The following is a 17360-nucleotide window of genomic DNA, read 5'->3' on the forward strand; positions in this document are numbered from 1 at the left end:
AGTAGACATAGGGTTTCATCATGTTAGCTAAGCTGCACTCAAACTGCCAACCTTAGGGGATCTGCCCGCCTCGGCCTTTCAAAGTGTTGGGATTAGAGTTGTGAGCCACCATTCTCGACCTATTGCAAGAAATTTAAGAAATTTTATAAATTTCTTAAATTAACCTGGTGAAAAAGAAAAAGTTGGCCAGGCATGATGGTACACACCTGTAATTCCACTTTGGGAGGCCAAGGTGGGTGGATCACGAGGTCAGGAGCTTGAGGCCACCTGGGCCAATATAGTGAAACCCCATCTCTACTAAATACACAACAATTAGCTGGGCGTGGTGTTGTGCTCCTGTAGTCCCTGCTACTTGGGAGGCTGAGGCAGGAGAATCCCTTGAACCTGGGAGTTGGAGGTTGAAGGGAGCTGAGGTCATGCCACTGCACTCTAGCCTGGGCAACAGAGTGAGACATTCTCTCCAAACAACAAGAACTACAGCAACAAAATTAGGTACATTTTTATGACACGGATATTTATTGGTTCTAATATTGTCAGCAGTTTTATTTATTTGTTGAGATTTCTGGCTAATGTGTGGTTCATTTTTGGTTGTTTCTGCCTATGTCCTTTTCTTTCAGGAGATTCAGTCAATTAAACTTAAATTAGCTCCAGAGTATGGCCCACAATCACTTCATGCATTGTCACTGGGATTAACTCTTTGGCTTTGCAGAAGTGTTTCTTGCCCTGCTAGTGTTACTCATTGCCCTTGATATTACTAATTTTTATTTGCATAGAAGATTAAATCTTGAGGTTGCACATTTTTGCATGTGTTTATAAAATTCTGCAGTTACCATTTTAATGAAAGGTAACAGTTATCCCCAGTGACTCAATTCTATAAAATGTATGTAATTTTTTATACATTTTACTATCTTGGAACTCTAAATGCAGATCCGAATGAAATTAGTTTTTAAAAAATTTATAGTACATGTGCAAATCAGTATAGTAACAGACAGGAGACATATGGAAATGAATTGCTTAGCTATGTTTTGAAGTTCCAAGTCACAGCTACAAATGTAAGGATGTCTAGAAATCTACCACTAACATGTTAATACACGTCAGTTGACAAAAAAAAATTATGAGATTATTTTCAAGCCATACTCTCTTCTCACTCACATTATGCTCATTCCTTAATTTAAGATTATATTTCTATCCCTCATAACTATTTAGAATGCCCATTAGGCGGAATGAGAATAATATCAAAAGGAACAAAAAAAATGACTGACTTAATCCCACTTGAATTTTTAAAAAACTATCATTACCTTATGACTGATAAAAATTGCATAGGAAAATTTTCAATATTGTGAAAATTAAACAAAACTAAACCACAGTGCATTTCAGTTAGAGGAACCATGATTATCACATTTTTAAGCTTATTAGCAAACCATTTATGTTCTACTTATTTGTTGGAAACAGAGAATGAGAGATATTTCGGTCACTTACCTCATTATAGGTCCTAAAGCAAGAATGTGCCAAAAAAAGTAATGCAGCTTTATTTCTCCTCACGTCTTTGTTGAAAAACGTTAGAGTAATTTGATCCAAAATTACCTCCACAACAACGAAGCTCATAGCAAATGATATCAGAATCTGTCACTAGCTTTTCAATTAATTTCAAACATACACAAAGCATAGGTGGCCTCACCACAGCAGAGAACAGTTGAGCAGAGAATGCTGAAAGGAAAGCTCATATGGTGTCTGTGCTCAAGGACCATTTCTTCTTTCAAAGATAAAACTCCTCCTGTACTTTCTTTATCAGTTTCTTCAAACACTGTGTCCATTCTCATCATGCTGCTAATTCAAACTCTTCTTGTCAGTGAATCTAGTATAGTTCGGTATCAAATCCAAACAGAAGAAAACAAGATTCTGTATAATTCACTATTCATGGAAAATGTAGAAAGGTAAATATGGATCACTAATCACAATTTAAAAAATCGATGTCTGGTTTAGGAAATAGTGAACCACCATTTGACATAATTGAGTCAATTAAAGCAGTTAAACTATTTGACATAATTTAGTCAATATGTCAAATAACTTGACATATTATTTATTCAGCAAACAATGTTTTAAGGAAATAGACAATCAAACTTCTACGAGGCATTAACTACCTCTTAACACCAAGATGATAATCCTGTCTTCAGGTAGTATGAAAAAAGGTGTATATTTCTCATTAGTTTTCTTTTTGTGTTCTTCAGCCAACGTGTGTGGCTGACATCGACTAAAACTAAACTTCACAAGGGATAAGCCCAGTCTAACCATGATGACACTAAGAAAACTATCTAGCAGATATTTCTGATTCGGAAAGGAATACAAAACAGTGAGCCATTTAAGTTCCACTAATTGTTAGATGTTGGTCATTTTGCATTTAGTATACTGTTTCTTGGCTTGATTTAATGCTATGAAGTTATTAATCAAGTAAAGTTTCAATTTAAATAGATGTGAAATCCAGACTTTGCATGGCTAGAGAAGATCTAAACTCTCTTTTGTTTGAGGGGGGTGGCAAAATAGCTCATATTAGATTATTTCTAGACAAACTGTCAGAGAAATTACTGATATATTGTGAAATTCAATTAGTCATTATGGGTGGGAAGCAATATTCAGCAAAAATGAATAAGAAGGAAGATAAAAGGCAACAGTTGTTTTAAACCAAGTAAATATTGGAATAGAATTTAGACAGAAAATTTTTCTGACTAAAAGTGCTGTTAATATGAGAAAAGAGCATGAAATGTGTAAGAAGCTAATGCAAATTACCAGAGAGAAAGCATAATATTTCCCCAGAAGATATTGGTCATTTATTAAAATATATCAATGGGAAAAATAGAAGTAGTAGTTTAAAAAAGTGGGAGAGAAGAATCAAGAGGTTGCCTATATTATTTTTATTTGATAAGATGTTCATTTCCTGAACTTTCTTTGCATTGCTTTTATTCTCATAGCTTATCATAAAAATCATTTCCTCTAATTTGTTAAGTTTTATGCTGCAGAGTATTAAATTCCTCAACTTCTGTTGTTTGTTACTGTGATCTAAATCATACCTCTATCTATATGCACTTATTTATTCAAAGATAAAACCTTTATCACATTTTAAAATACATCCTCCTGGACTCAGCCCATCAATATGATTGATCTTTTCCTCTTTCGTGTAATTTTTTATCCTCTTCTTCACTGCCTTGATTTCCTAATCACATATGTATAAAAAACTCCATATTTTATGACACACAACAAAAACCGTCTCCTTTGGTACTGACTTTTTGGTCTGCTTTTAATTTCCACAGAGAATGTCTATTAGCTATCTTCTTTCCATCAGTTCTTATTGTCTCAGGTTTTATCCCACAACAATGAAGTCACAGTCCTTTCTCAAAGGTAATCAGTGACACCCTAATTGCTAAATTTAAAATGTTACCTTGAATTTCAGGTGAATCTTTTTACCATTGGTGATATGCTGTCATTTGAAAATTCCACTTACCTTTACCAGGCAGGCTTTCATCCCCAACAGTCTACCAAATATGTTCTATATTTAAAATAATCAACTTTGTTTTGACTAATATAATAATAGTTTTTTTTTTTTTTTAATTTCTAGTCTTTGCTGTCTGTTTGTTTATTGAGACAGGGTCTGCCTCTGTTGTCCAGGCTGGAGTGCAGTGGTGAGATCAAGAACTCACTGCAGCCTCAACCTCCCGTGCTCAAGTGATCTTTCCACATCAGCCTCCTGCTTGACTGTGACTACAGGCCACGCAGACTAGCTACTTCTGGTAGAAACAGGGCCTCTCCCTGTATCTCAGGCTGGACTTGAGTTCCTGGGATCAAGCCGTCTGCCTGCCTCAGGCTCCCATAGTGCTGGCACTGGAGGTGTGAGCCACCAGGCCTGGCCAAATATAACAGTTGTTTCTTAGTCATCCTCTTCCTTAAATTATTGCTGATGAATTTACGCTCAATCTCCCAGTTATCTCTTCTTGTACAATGGATTTCTGAATGGTACTATGAGTCCCAAATTGTTATCTCCAGCCAATCTCTTACCAAAGCCCAAATCATATATGACTCTATTGCACATACTCATGTTTAACAGGCAATCTGGTCTCAAGGCTACACACTGAATTTTGATGCTACTTCCTAACAACTTTCCCCAAGTGTTTCCCATTTCACTTCATAGTAATTACATCCTGTTGCAAAGGCCTATAACTGTAATGTCATCCTCCATGCTTTTTATCTCATCGTTTCTATTAATCCTCAAATTCTGCATGTTTTGCTTTTAAAACAGGTCAAGAATCTAAACACTTTTACCTATTTCTCCTGCTGTCAGCAAGATATAGGTTATCCACATTTCTTATCTGATTAACTCAGCCGCTTTAGTGATCTCCTACCTTCCGCTATTACAACGATTACACTATTACTTCTATTAAACTATGTGAGTTATATTTCAGATACTATAAAATTAACAATTTTAAAGTATGCATTCAATGATTTCCAGGATATTCCCAATGTTTTGCAATCATCACTATTATTTAAATATATAATGTTGTCCTTACCTTAAAATAATTCTACCTATTTATATTCAATCCCGGCTTCACTTTTTCCTAAGCTTAAACCATGGTTTTTATAATGTAACAAACAACCATATATTATTTTCTTCTCATTCTCTTTTGCATATCTTCTTCTACCACACTCTTTCTTGTTCAGAGTCTTAGTATACACTACAACATCAGAGGTTTTGCTGTCTTTGTTGTTTCAAGAAATTTGCTCAAATCCCCTTTGAGTTTATACTATTCACCTGCTTATAAATGAACCCACCATCCTTATCCATCTGACTTAAAAATAAAATCACTAGATTTTGTCACTGCTTTCCATTAAAGCCGAAATATAAGTTCCATCAGTACATGGATTTTTCTCTTTTGTTAGGTGAACTGGCATTAACAATACCTGATATATTTGCAGTTGATTTGATCCTTTTATTTTTCTTATTTATTTATTTTTTGTTTGTAGCAGGTGGGTGAATTGTGATTAAATCTTGTTCTGTTGCTCAACCTGGAGTGACAGGATCTCGGTTCACTGCAACCTCTGCGTCTCAGGTTCAAGCAATTCTCCTGCATCAGCCAACTGAGTAGCTGGGACCACAGTCACCCACCAGTCCAAATGGCAGTATTTTTAAAAATTATTTTTTAACATTTTTAGTACACACGGGTTTCATCATGTTGCCTAGGCTGGTCTCAAACTCCTCACTTTGAAAGAAATACATTACATAGATAAGGCAATGCATACTGAGTTTTTAAATTATAAAACTGTTTTGTTCATTAATAATACTTTACTTTGAAAGTATATTTTCATTTGGAAAAAAAATTAGCACATGATTTTTTTGCTTGCTTTTGATCAACTAGTTGAACATTTGGTAGCCATCAGATATATATTTAAAACCATTTACGTCCATGTCCTTCACCCACTTTTTGATGGGGTTGTTTGTATTTCTCTTGTAAATTTGTTTGAGTTCATTGTAGATTCTGGATATTAGCCCTTTGTCAGATGAGTAGGTTGCAAAAATTTTCTCCCATTCTGTAGGTTGCCTGTTCACTCTGATGGTAGTTTCTTTTGCTGTGCAGAAGCTCTTTAGTTTAATTAGATCTCATTTGTCAATTTTGGCTTTTGTTGCCATTGCTTTTGGTGTTTTAGACATGAAGTCCTTGTCCATGCCTATGTCCTGAATGGTAATGCCTAGGTTTTCTTCTATGGTTTTAAGTCTAACGTTTAAGTCTTTAATCCATCATGAATTAATTTTTGTATAAGGTGTAAGGAAGGGATCCAGTTTCAGCTTTCTACATATGGCTAGCCAGTTTTCCAGGCACCATTTATTAAGTAGGGAATCCTTTCCCCATTGCTTGTTTTTCTCAGGTTTGTCAAAGATCAGATAGTTGTAGATATGCGACCTTATTTCTGAGGACTCTGTTCTGTTCCATTGATCTATATCTCTGTTTTGGTACCAGTACCATGCTGTTTTGGTTACTGTAGCCTTGTAGTATAGGTTGAAGTCAGCTAGCATGATGCCTACAGCTTTGTTCTTTTGGCTTACGATTAACTTGGCGATGCGAGCTCTTTTTTGGTTCCATATGAACTTTAAAGTAGTTTTTTCCAATTCTGTGAAGAAAGTCATTGGTAGCTTGATGGGGATGGCATTGAATCTATAAATTACCTTCAGCAGTATGGCCATTTTCAGGATATTGATTCTTCCAACCCATGAGCATGGAATGTTCTTCCATTTGTTTGTATCCTCTGTTATTTCCTTGAGCAGTAGTTTGTGGTCCTCCTTGAAGAGGTCTTTCACATCCCTTGTAAGTTGGATTCCTAGGTATTTTATTCTCTTTAAAGCCATTGTGAATGGGAGTTCACTCATGATTTGGCTCTCTGTTTGTCTGTTATTGGTGTATAAGAATGCTTGTGATTTTTGTACATTGATTTTGTATCCTGAGACTTTGCTGAAGTTGCTTATCAGCTTAAGGAGATTTTGGGCTGAGACGATGGGGTTTTCTAGATATACAATCATGTCATCTGCAAACTGGGACAATTTGACTTCCTCTTTTCCTAATTGAATACCCTTTATTTCCTTCTCCTGCCTAATTGCCCTGGCCAGAACTTCCAACACTATGTTGAATAGGAGTGGTGAGAGAGGGCATCCCTGTCTTGTGCCAGTTTTCAAAGGGAATGCTTCCAGTTTTTGCCCTTTCAGTATGATATTGGCTGTGGGTTTGTCATAGATAGCTCTTATTATTTTGAGATACGTCCCCTCAATACCTAATTTATTGAGAGTTTTTAGCATGAAGCATTGTTGAATTTTGTCAAAGGCCTTTTCTGCATCTATTGAGAGAATCATGTGGTTTTTGTCTTTGGTTCTGTTTATATGCTGGATTATATTTATTGATTTGCATATATTGAACCAGCCTTGCATCCCAGGGATGAAGCCCACTTGATCATGGTGGATAAGCTTTCTGATGTGCTGCTGGATTTGGTTTGCCAGTATTTTATTGAGGATTTTTGCATCAATATTCATCAAGCATATTGGTCTAAAATTCCCTTTTTTGGTTTTGTCTCTGCCCAGCTTTGGTATCAGGATGATGCTGGCCTCATAAAATGAGTTAGGGAGGATTCCCTCTTTTTCTATTAATTGGAATAGTTTCAGAAGGAATGGTATCAGTTCCTCCTTGTACCTCTGGTAGAATTTGGCTGTGAATCCATCTGGTCTTGGACTCTTTTTGGTTGGTAAGCTATTGATTATTGTGACAATTTCAGAGCCTGTTATTGGTCTATTCAGAGATTCAACTTCTTCCTGGTTTAGTCTTGGGAGGGTGTATGTGTCAAGGAATTTATCCATTTCTTCTAGGTTTTCTAGTTTATTTGTGTAGCGGTGAACAGACACTTATCAAAAGAATACATGTATGCAGCCAAAAAACACATGAAAAAATACTCACCATCACTGGCCATCAGTGAAATGCAAATCAAAACCACAGTGAGATACCATCACACACCAGTTAGAATGGCAATCACGAAAAAGTCAGGAAACAACAGGTGCTGGAGGGGATGTGGAGAAATAGTAACACTTTTACACTGTTGGTGGGACTGTAAAGTAGTTCAATCATTTGGAAGTCAGTGTGGCGATTCGTCAGGAATCTAGAACTAGAAATACCATTTGACCCAGCCATCTCATTACTGGGTATATACCCAAAGGACTATAAATCATGCTGCTATAAAGACACATGCACAAGTATGTTTATTGTGGTATTATTCACAATAGGAACAACTTGGAACCAACACAAATGTCCAACAACGATAGACTGGATTAAGAAAATGTGGCACATATGTGCCATGCAATACTATGCAGCCATAAAAAATGATGAGTTCATGTCCTTTGTAGGGACATGGATGAAATTGGAAATCATCATTCTCAGTAAACTATTGCAAGGACAAATAACCAAACACCACATATTCTCACTCATAGGTGGGAATTGAACAATGAGAACTCATGGACACAGGAAGGGAACATCACACTCTGGGGACTGTTGTGGGGTCGGGGGAGGGGGGAGGGACAGCATTAGGAGATATACCTAATGCTAAATGACGAGTTAATGGGTGCAGCACACCAGCATGGCACATGTATACATATGTAACTAACCTGCACATTGTGCACATGTACCCTAAAACTTAAAGTATAATAATAATAAAATAAAATAAAAAATAAATAAAACCATTTATGTCAGACAATAGTAAATTAAAAAAATATGTATTTCTTAAGTGCTCCCCTATATTTGATGTTGGTAACCAAAGTGGGTTTTATTGAATCATGTGATAAAAAATACTGAAACCTCAGAGTAATGGGAAGCCAAAGTTAGTGTTATGTTTATATTTAAAATGTATGCATTAAAAATATTTTCATATCCCAAGCCTTGAAGTTGCTTAATGTTATTTTAGTTAAAGTATAAGAGAGGTATGGCTTTAAAAATGATAATGTGAGAAGAGAACTTTTGAGTGCATTTTATTACTTCTAAATGTCCACATCATGCCAAAAAAGTAAGTAGCAATGTTAAAATCTTACACAGAACTGAAACTCAGGGTGGGAGGTAATATAAGTAAATTAATGAATGATAACAAAATTTAGTTTATTTCAAGAGAAAAGTGAAGGTTAGAATACAATTAACAATAGCATTCTGTACAGATCTTTTATTGGAAAATGTGAAATTATATTCATATATATTTTTCTTTGGGTGACTATATTTTCTACCACATTGTAGGAGTTTCTAGCTAAACTCACTCCTTAAAAGGTCCGATCTTTGTCTTGTGGGATCTATGTAGAGAGAAGCATTTCCTTTTTAAAAACTCATTTTGTTAATTTATTTAACAATTGAATTGGCACAGTTTATATATATATTCTAAAGAGATTTTTTTTAAACAAACACTTTTTTTAACAAATAGATGTAATATCATTAAAATACAGAACTAAGGGGTCTGTAGTTAAAAATCTATATGGTCACTCTATTTGTTGTTAATATGAAAATTCAAAGTGTTCTTTCAAAATGACTGTGTTGATGCTTTGTTGATGAGTTGTTGTTAATATTAATTTGTCAGTTGATGGAAATAAGAGTGGGCAGAATTATTATTTTCATAGTACAAGCATTATTTTTTCTTCTTATCTCAGGTTGTGAATCACTTTTTGAATGGGAATATCTGCTCCCTCTTATATCTCACCCACCAGAAAATCTCGTGGGACTTCAAAATGCTGGTACTTTTTATCACATGAATTCTGTGATCCAGCAGCCATATATATATGTGTGTGTGTGTGTTTGTGTGTGTATATATATTCCAATGGAGACAGTATTCTTGCAATTGAATGCATAGGTAAAAATACAGACAATGATTTTATGAAGATGAGAAGCAGAACAGTGAGGTAAATTCTAATTATTAATTACTATTACTTTGAAGATTCTGATAGCAGCTACTGTTTTTATCTCTGAAATTATTTTACTTTAAAAGAATTATGTGGGAATTACTTTTCATAATATGGCTAAAATCTCTGAGATACTATGACTGACATATTTATATTGTCTGTGTATCATAAGATGTGCTTCTATTTAAATTCTCTAATATTTTCCTCAAATGCGAGGTTTTCCTGCTAAAGAAAAAAAAATTATTCTTCAAATTTGCTATGTGAACTTGTAAAAAATATTAGTTAAGAATTATCATCAAACTGCCTATGAAAAGTATTCATTTGAAAATAAAGCAGTGAAAAAGTTAAGTTATACTGATAGATCACCTATTTAGGGCATACCTCCAAATAAGTGAATATGGAATACCTGAATTTTGCTGTTTATACTCAAACTCTTTATTATTGTTATTATATTTTTACTTTTCTTTATAGACACTGATAGAAACTAAATTTTAAAATCAGTATATTTTAACTGTAGTAAGTGGTTTTCCTACAATTTCTTCATTTTTTTCCTTTCAGTGGGCAGAAATAATTTGTCTTTCAGCTACTAGTGTCTCCATACTTATCATTTATAGAGATTACAAAACACACACTGTCTTTCTCTTTGCTAGATCCGGTAAACTATACAATCCAAGCATCACAGTCGGGGTAGCTTTACTTTTAGTAGAGTCTTCATATATGATATTCACCAATACTTGGTTAACAGCCACTACTGGAAGAAAAATTGGAATGTAAGTTCTGGTACTATAGCATGTGTGGCGCCTAAGGTGTTGAATTTAACACATATAAAGATGGTTAACCATACCAGCAAGAAACAAATGAAACAGACAGAATATAAAATTTCAGATTTGATGTCTTACCTTTGTACTTGGTTGGTTGTGCTTTATGTTGTCTCAGCACTGTACTCTGGCATGTATATCTGCCTTGTTCCTTTTTCTATGCAATCAGCTTCTCCAGGGCAGGAACTGGATATTATTTACTTCTTTGTCACAAACCTAAGACAAAATGAAAAACACAGAAACGTCTTAGATACTTGTAAACCAACTGTATGTTGCTTTATGGCTACAATCATGTTTTGACTATTGGAGCTTCTGTCTATGCTCCCTTTCCTTCCACAACTATGGTTAATAGATATACTTACTGAGTGTTAATAATTCTGATTTCACCATGTAAATAATCTTATCTAATTTGGAAAACACATTATTCTCAAAAGAAGATACTGAATCCTAGAAAGACTAAGTAACTTATTCCCCAAAAAGTTACTTATTCCCCAAAAGTTACTCATGGCAGATGACTCACTTGTCTTTACTGCTGCCTACTTGTTCAAACTTTACTATATTACTTCCAGTATATGTTATTATTTTATTACTCTTTTATAATAACTTTTCTGTGAACTCAATTATAATAGCCCATGTTTGAAATAAGCAATAATAGTAAAAATTAAAAAATAAATTAAGTACTTTGAAAATTAGGAGTATAAAAATATATCATTTTATTCAGTAACTTTTGGTATTGGTTGCAACTTCTTTCCTTATATTTGTAAAGTTAAATTAGTGCATTACTGATTTCTTTTGGTCTTTAATGTTGATCCCCAAGATAATTTACTAGAATATTTTTATTAATTTGAAGACAAATCAGAGTTAAGTAAGACAGGAGGTAGAAAAGAGTAAAATATTAGTGTCCTAAGACACCTTCAAGACATCTTTGTTCATTTAGCTATTTTCAAACGACAGTCCTATATACCCAAAGAATTTTGGTAACAATTAAGGTAAATTTTAAGTGAGTGATTATTTCAGTTTTATAAAACCTCAATACATTAGCTGAACATTACTCAGAAAAAGGCTTCCTATAAGGGACATTATATTAAGTGAAATTAGCCAGGAAATATAAGGGACAAGGATTGCATGTTTTTATTCATATGTGAGAAATAACAAAGTTGATCTCATGAAGGTAGAGAATAGAATGACAGTTTATTATAGGCTGCCAAAGACATTGAGCAAGCAAATAAGTGAGTCAGTTAATGGATAAAAAACACAATTAGAAGGAATAGGTTTTAAAGTTTGATTGTGTAGGAGGGATATTATAGGTATGAATAATTTCTTGTAGATTTCAAAACAACTAGAAGTTTAGATTCGGAATGTTCTTTAAACAAATATGTCATATATGTCTGAAATTACTAATATACCAATTACTAATATGCCATTTAAAGATTTGGTCATTTCTCATTGTGTGCATGTATACAAATAATAGTTCTACTTTGTAAATATGTAAAATTATAATGCATCCATTTAAAAACAATAAATGGTGGTCTATTTAAATAAGAAATTTCACTAAAGCTGGCCATTTCTGAATGGTAAAATGCTCTTTCTCTCTACACATTGGGTCTTTGTGATCCAAATTCTGATTTTAGAAGTACTTGCAACATGTTCTTGGGCACAGTGAGGCCATGGCAGAAAACCCACACATGCCCCTCTTCAGCATTAGCTGGAAATTGTGGTCCAGGGCACTCCTGGATGCCATGAAACAATATGTGCCATTGGAAAGATAATTACTAGCTTGTCTTGCCTTGGTATTGAGACTGCTTCTTTGACAGAAGACCGTAAAATAATTATAAAATTTGGAACACCCATAAGGTGTTGGGCATATTAAGGAAACAGTTTAATGAGGAAGTGCTCAGAAGACTTCCAAAATAACATAAAATATGGCTTTATAGAGTACAGTGTTAACAGGGAAGTGCAAGGAGGTGCTTATCCTGTTCAAGGGCAAGTAGTCTGGTATTTTCTAGCATCAAATTTGGAACAACCACAGGAATTACTGGATCCCACTCTTACATGGGCAATGCCCTTTGAAGAGCTCCCTATTGACTACAACAACCTGCTTGGTTGACGAATGACATTTCAAGGTGGATGAACAATATCCTGTTGGCAGGCTTTCACAGAGACCAGAAATAAAAAGACCAATTGAAGATGGAATGAGCAAATTAGCTCAATGATTGAACTGCATGCTGTTTTTTTTGTTTGTTTGTTTTCTTTTTTTTTCTTTTCCTTTTTTTTATTATACTTTAAGTTTTAGGGTACATGTGCACATTGTGCAGGTTAGTTACATATGTATACATGTGCCATGCTGGTGCGCTGCACCCACTAACTCGTCATCTAGCATTAGGTATATCTCCTAATGCTATCCCTCCCCCCTCCCCCAACCCCACCACAGTCCCCAGAGTGTGATATTCCCCTTCCTGTGTCCATGTGATCTCATTGTTCAATTCCCACCTATGAGTGAGAATATGCGGTGTTTGGTTTTTTGTTCTTGCGATAGTTTACTGAGAATGATCACATACACACCATGGAATACTATGCAGCCATAAAAAACGATGAGTTCATGTCCTTTGTAGGGACATGGATGAAATTGCATGCTGTTTCTTTTTAAATGAAGGATTAAAACTTTAAACTATTATTTTATAAAGACAATTGTCTGAATGCATGAGTAGTAAATAATAATGAATGTCCTGACCACATGAACAGTAGAAAACTGGACTTTCAAGCAGATGCCAGCATGTGACACTTGTACTTTCAATGGGCCGAGTGACATCCTGACATCTGCATAATATTAAAAATTTAAGAGGTACATTAAAGAAGGACATGTTGATTTCCATTTGAAGTATTCTCTCCAGGATGATTGGGAGGTGATTGGAACCAGGACAACATGATGTATTTACTTGAGGTGGCAAACTTATAGAGGTGCAGCAGTAATGCAGAGATAGGATTAATCTACCCAAATTTCTCTTGTACTCTCTAAGGAACAGAAATTCCAAAATCTAAGTCTAGGCCAGAAGAGAAATGTAGATGGCAAATAACAATAGGCCAAATAGGAAGGGCATAACATAGTTGGATTAAAATGTACAAATATCAGTAGCCCTGATAGTGTATTTATAGGTCTTGACTAATGTAGACTGCATTTTGCATTCATAGTGGTCAATGCTAATGCTAATATACTATAAAAAGATTTAAAAACATAGTATATTCTAACCAATTTGAACAAACTTCACATCCTATTGTTTCCAACAATGGGCATAGAGATATTACATGAAATTTTTAAAAAACACGAATTTTTTTAAAATCAGAAGGCATTTATATCTTCAGTGAACACTACATCTAACAACAAAAGCTTTAAAATAATAAACTAGGAGACTTACTGATTTCGAGGAAAATTGTGACTGGCTATCAAAGCAGTCAGAAATCTTGGCGCAATGGGACTTCAAAGTATGTGGATTCTGATAATATGCACTTCATGGGATTAGATGAAACCAAATTTTAGAAGCATCACTTAATAAATTCTACCACAACAGTGCCCCAAGCACAAAATACAACCTACCATGCTCCACACATTGTGACATATGAAACTTGTGCAGATTGGTTTTAATATTTTAGAATTTCTATTAAAAATATATCCATATTCTTTATTTTAACAAGAAATTAAACTATCAAACATTAAATGTAAAGAAAATGTAGAATGAAAATATCCTTTTTTTACATTTTTCCCCTGTTTTATATTTTTTTCTGGTGATAAAATAAGGTTTCTGAGCAATACAGCTGTTACTCTGGGCACCTGCTGTAATTTAGGTAATTCCATTTCTTGGCTACATGAACTTGATGAGAAGTCATGCTAAATGTTACAAGAAAAGCTTTAAATGATTAACCTGGCCAGGTGCAATGGCTAACAATCTGTAATCCCAGCACTTTGAGAGACCGAGGTGGGTGGATTGTGAGGTCAGGAGATCCAGACCACCCTGGCCAACACAGTGAAACTCTTTCTCTACCAAAAATACAAAATTAGCCAGGTGTGGTGATGCATGATTCTAATCCCAGCTACTTGGGAGGATAAGGCAGGAGAATAGCTGGAATTCAGACGGTGGAAATTGTAGTGAGCCAAGATCGCAAAGATTGCACTTCAGCCCAGACAACAGAGCAAAACTCTATCAAAAGAAAAAAAGAAAGGAAGGAGGGAAAGAAGCAAGGAAGGAAGGGAGGAAAGAAAAAAGGAAGGTAGCAAAAAAGGAAGGAAGAAGGAAGGAAGGAAGGAATGTGGGAAGGAAGGAAGGAAATGAAACAAGAAAGGAAATAAAGAAAGAAAGAAAGAAAGAAAGAAAGAAAGAAAGAAAGAAAGAAAGAAAGAAAGAAAAGAAAAGAAAAAAAGAAAGAAAAAGGAAAGTGAAAAGAAAACTACCTTACTTATGTTGTGGCTAATCTTCCTAGAATATTTTAACAAAAATATTTGTTTCAACTTAGAAGTGCTTATAAATGGTTTTTGTTTATATTTTTGGTGAGTATTTTTTTAAGTATACTTTGTATTACAGCTGTTAAAATTGTTAATTTTTACTCTCACTGGATTTTGAGAAAATCTAAATAAATTGCTTTATGCTCTTATTGAAATATCACACTTTTTATGAACTAGGACAAGGTAGTACCTAGTTACAAAAAATAAAAATAAAAAATCACAAGCGTAAAATAAAACATGACCCCACTTAAACTATTCTTCTGATCATCTTGTCACAGCTGTCCTAGATAATTTTTTCTTAATTTGCAGTCACAGCTGATATGTTACAAAATATGTAAGAAAATAATAATTGAAGACTACATAAGTAAAGCATCCAAATAAGTTTGAAAAAGAAAATTATTATTATTATTTTTATTTTACCAGTTGATACATAGAGCCTGTTGAATGAGGATATAATGGAGCATCTTCTGCTGGACAGGTCTTATGCCCATCTAAGACATCTTGGTCATCTGGCTCGAAATTCTAAATATTTAACAAGATTGACAATTTGATTATAAAAGTAATTTTGTACCTTATATTATATTTTCTTCATTTAGAATAAACTTTTAAGAAATGTAAGAAAGCTGACATCTATAACATATTTACAATTCCTGCAAATGATTTATAATAGAGGGGAAAAATCTGAATTATTTTAGCTACATCATTTTTAGACCATTTCACACAAGTTGTTTCCAAAAGGAAACTTACTTTTTAAGAACAAACAAACCAATGTTAATCATTTAACAAAATAAATATTTTCAGGGCAAGATTAATACATAAACATTGGCTTACACATTTAAAAATTACTTGTCTTTTTCCCAGATTTATATGCTGCCCTGTGGAGGCTTCCCCCCACCCCCTTATCTAGACAAAGTTCTCAAGCATTTGCAAATGTCATCTTAACACTATTTGATCTTTCTAAGAAATAACCACTTGCTGTGTTATTGTTTTGTACTGGAGGAGACCAATTTCTGTAGACACACTGAATTGTTTCCAGTATATGGCCTTCTTTCACCTTTCTATATACACTAAAAGAGTCAATTTTCTTTTCTTTTCTTTTTTTTCCACATGAAAGCGCAAACACAGTCCTTCACTTCCACAAATTATGCAGCTGAGTTTCCCACATTTGGGGAAATCTCAGGGGTCAGCACATCTGGAGTGCAATAAATCAGCCTTTCCCTGAGAAAGCCACCTTTGTGATCATGGTATCTCCCCTGGCAGAGAAGTTTCCATTTTCTTTTTAAGATTTCCATTAGCCTTCAAAAGAAAATACAAATATAAATGTAATAGAATTTAGAATAATTTCCAGTATCAGCTTAAAATGTTAATTTCAATCATCCATGATTACTATCTTCTAAAAAAGTTCAAATTCTGACACAGGCTTCTACAAAATTGTAAGAAAAAACACTATGGTAAACAATGAAATAACTGCTAAATAAAGCTACCATACATTTTATGCACTGATATGCTCATTTTTGATAGTGACTCTTTTTTTTTTTTTGAGATGGAGTCTTGCTCTTATGGCACCCAATTGTATCTAACAGCCTTTCCAAGCCTTCTGGAATTTTATTATGTGGTCTAAGAGCTTTAAAAATAGGCAGATGAAAAGAATTTATTATATATAATAGTAGCTAATATTTTGTTGCCTATTATGTGCCATTCAGAACAAGTGTTTGAGGTAATCTAATTAATATTAGACTTAGTTTCTTAAGCGGGTAACCTTAGTAAATCCATTTAACAAATTAAAAAATTACAGTTAGGAGAAATACTTTGCCAGTTATTACAGATTTAGCCAGTTGAGGGGCTAGCTAGCAATCTGACTCAAATATCTGACCTCTTGACATATTACCAACTTAAAATGTTTTGCTAAATATACTATCCATGCATTACTATAAGTGAATTAAACACAGTAATGCTATATTACTTTTCATAGTTCCATTTGTTATTCTATACTTAGGATTATGCTCTGTGGCACAGGCTGGACTACAGTGAGAAGATGATAGCTCATAGCTCAATGAGGCCTCACACTCCAATGTTCAAGGAATATTCCTGCCTCAGCCTTCCAATTACTTTGGATTAGAGAAATGCACCACCATGTCCAACTCACCTCATTATTTTTACTAAATATGAGCAGTCTTTTATGACTACCTTTTTTAAGAAAAACAAAACTTACTTGGTGTTCACTCATTTTTCAGGGACATTTTAGAAGGTAAAGCAAGAATCCTGTGATTATAAAACAGCAATATTAATTGGCAGTACAAAATTGATTTCAATTCTGTTAATATAAGAACACACACGATGGGTAAAGCAATTTTCAATGGCAACAATTAAATTTGCCTGATTTGCTAATGATCAGTCATTTTCTTTCAGAGCTGGCTAAAATGCAACATATTTACACTGCTTGGTGTTTACTGTTTACTGTCTACTGTTATACTGCTTACTGTTTACTGTTCTTAGGAGTCAATTTTAAAAGTTGCAAAAAAATGGCTTGTCTTTTTTCTCATTACCATGACAAAAAAAATAAAATAGTTTTTTTCTCTCTAGCATGTATCTTACT

The 17360-nt window shown here is 34.1% G+C and overlaps 1 non-coding gene across 1 annotated transcript; it reads right to left on the minus strand.

Moving 5' to 3' along the window:
- Window positions 1–15868: 15868 nt before the first annotated feature.
- On the minus strand, window positions 15869–16032 carry LOC112208055 (U1 spliceosomal RNA). Its single transcript, XR_002942424.1, has one exon. It is a non-coding gene; the product is annotated as a U1 spliceosomal RNA (small nuclear RNA).
- Between the last annotated feature and the right edge of the window lie 1328 nt (window positions 16033–17360).

This window comes from Pan troglodytes, chromosome Y (genome assembly GCF_028858775.2).
Source record: "Pan troglodytes isolate AG18354 chromosome Y, NHGRI_mPanTro3-v2.0_pri, whole genome shotgun sequence".
Classification (NCBI taxonomy): domain Eukaryota; kingdom Metazoa; phylum Chordata; class Mammalia; order Primates; family Hominidae; genus Pan; species Pan troglodytes.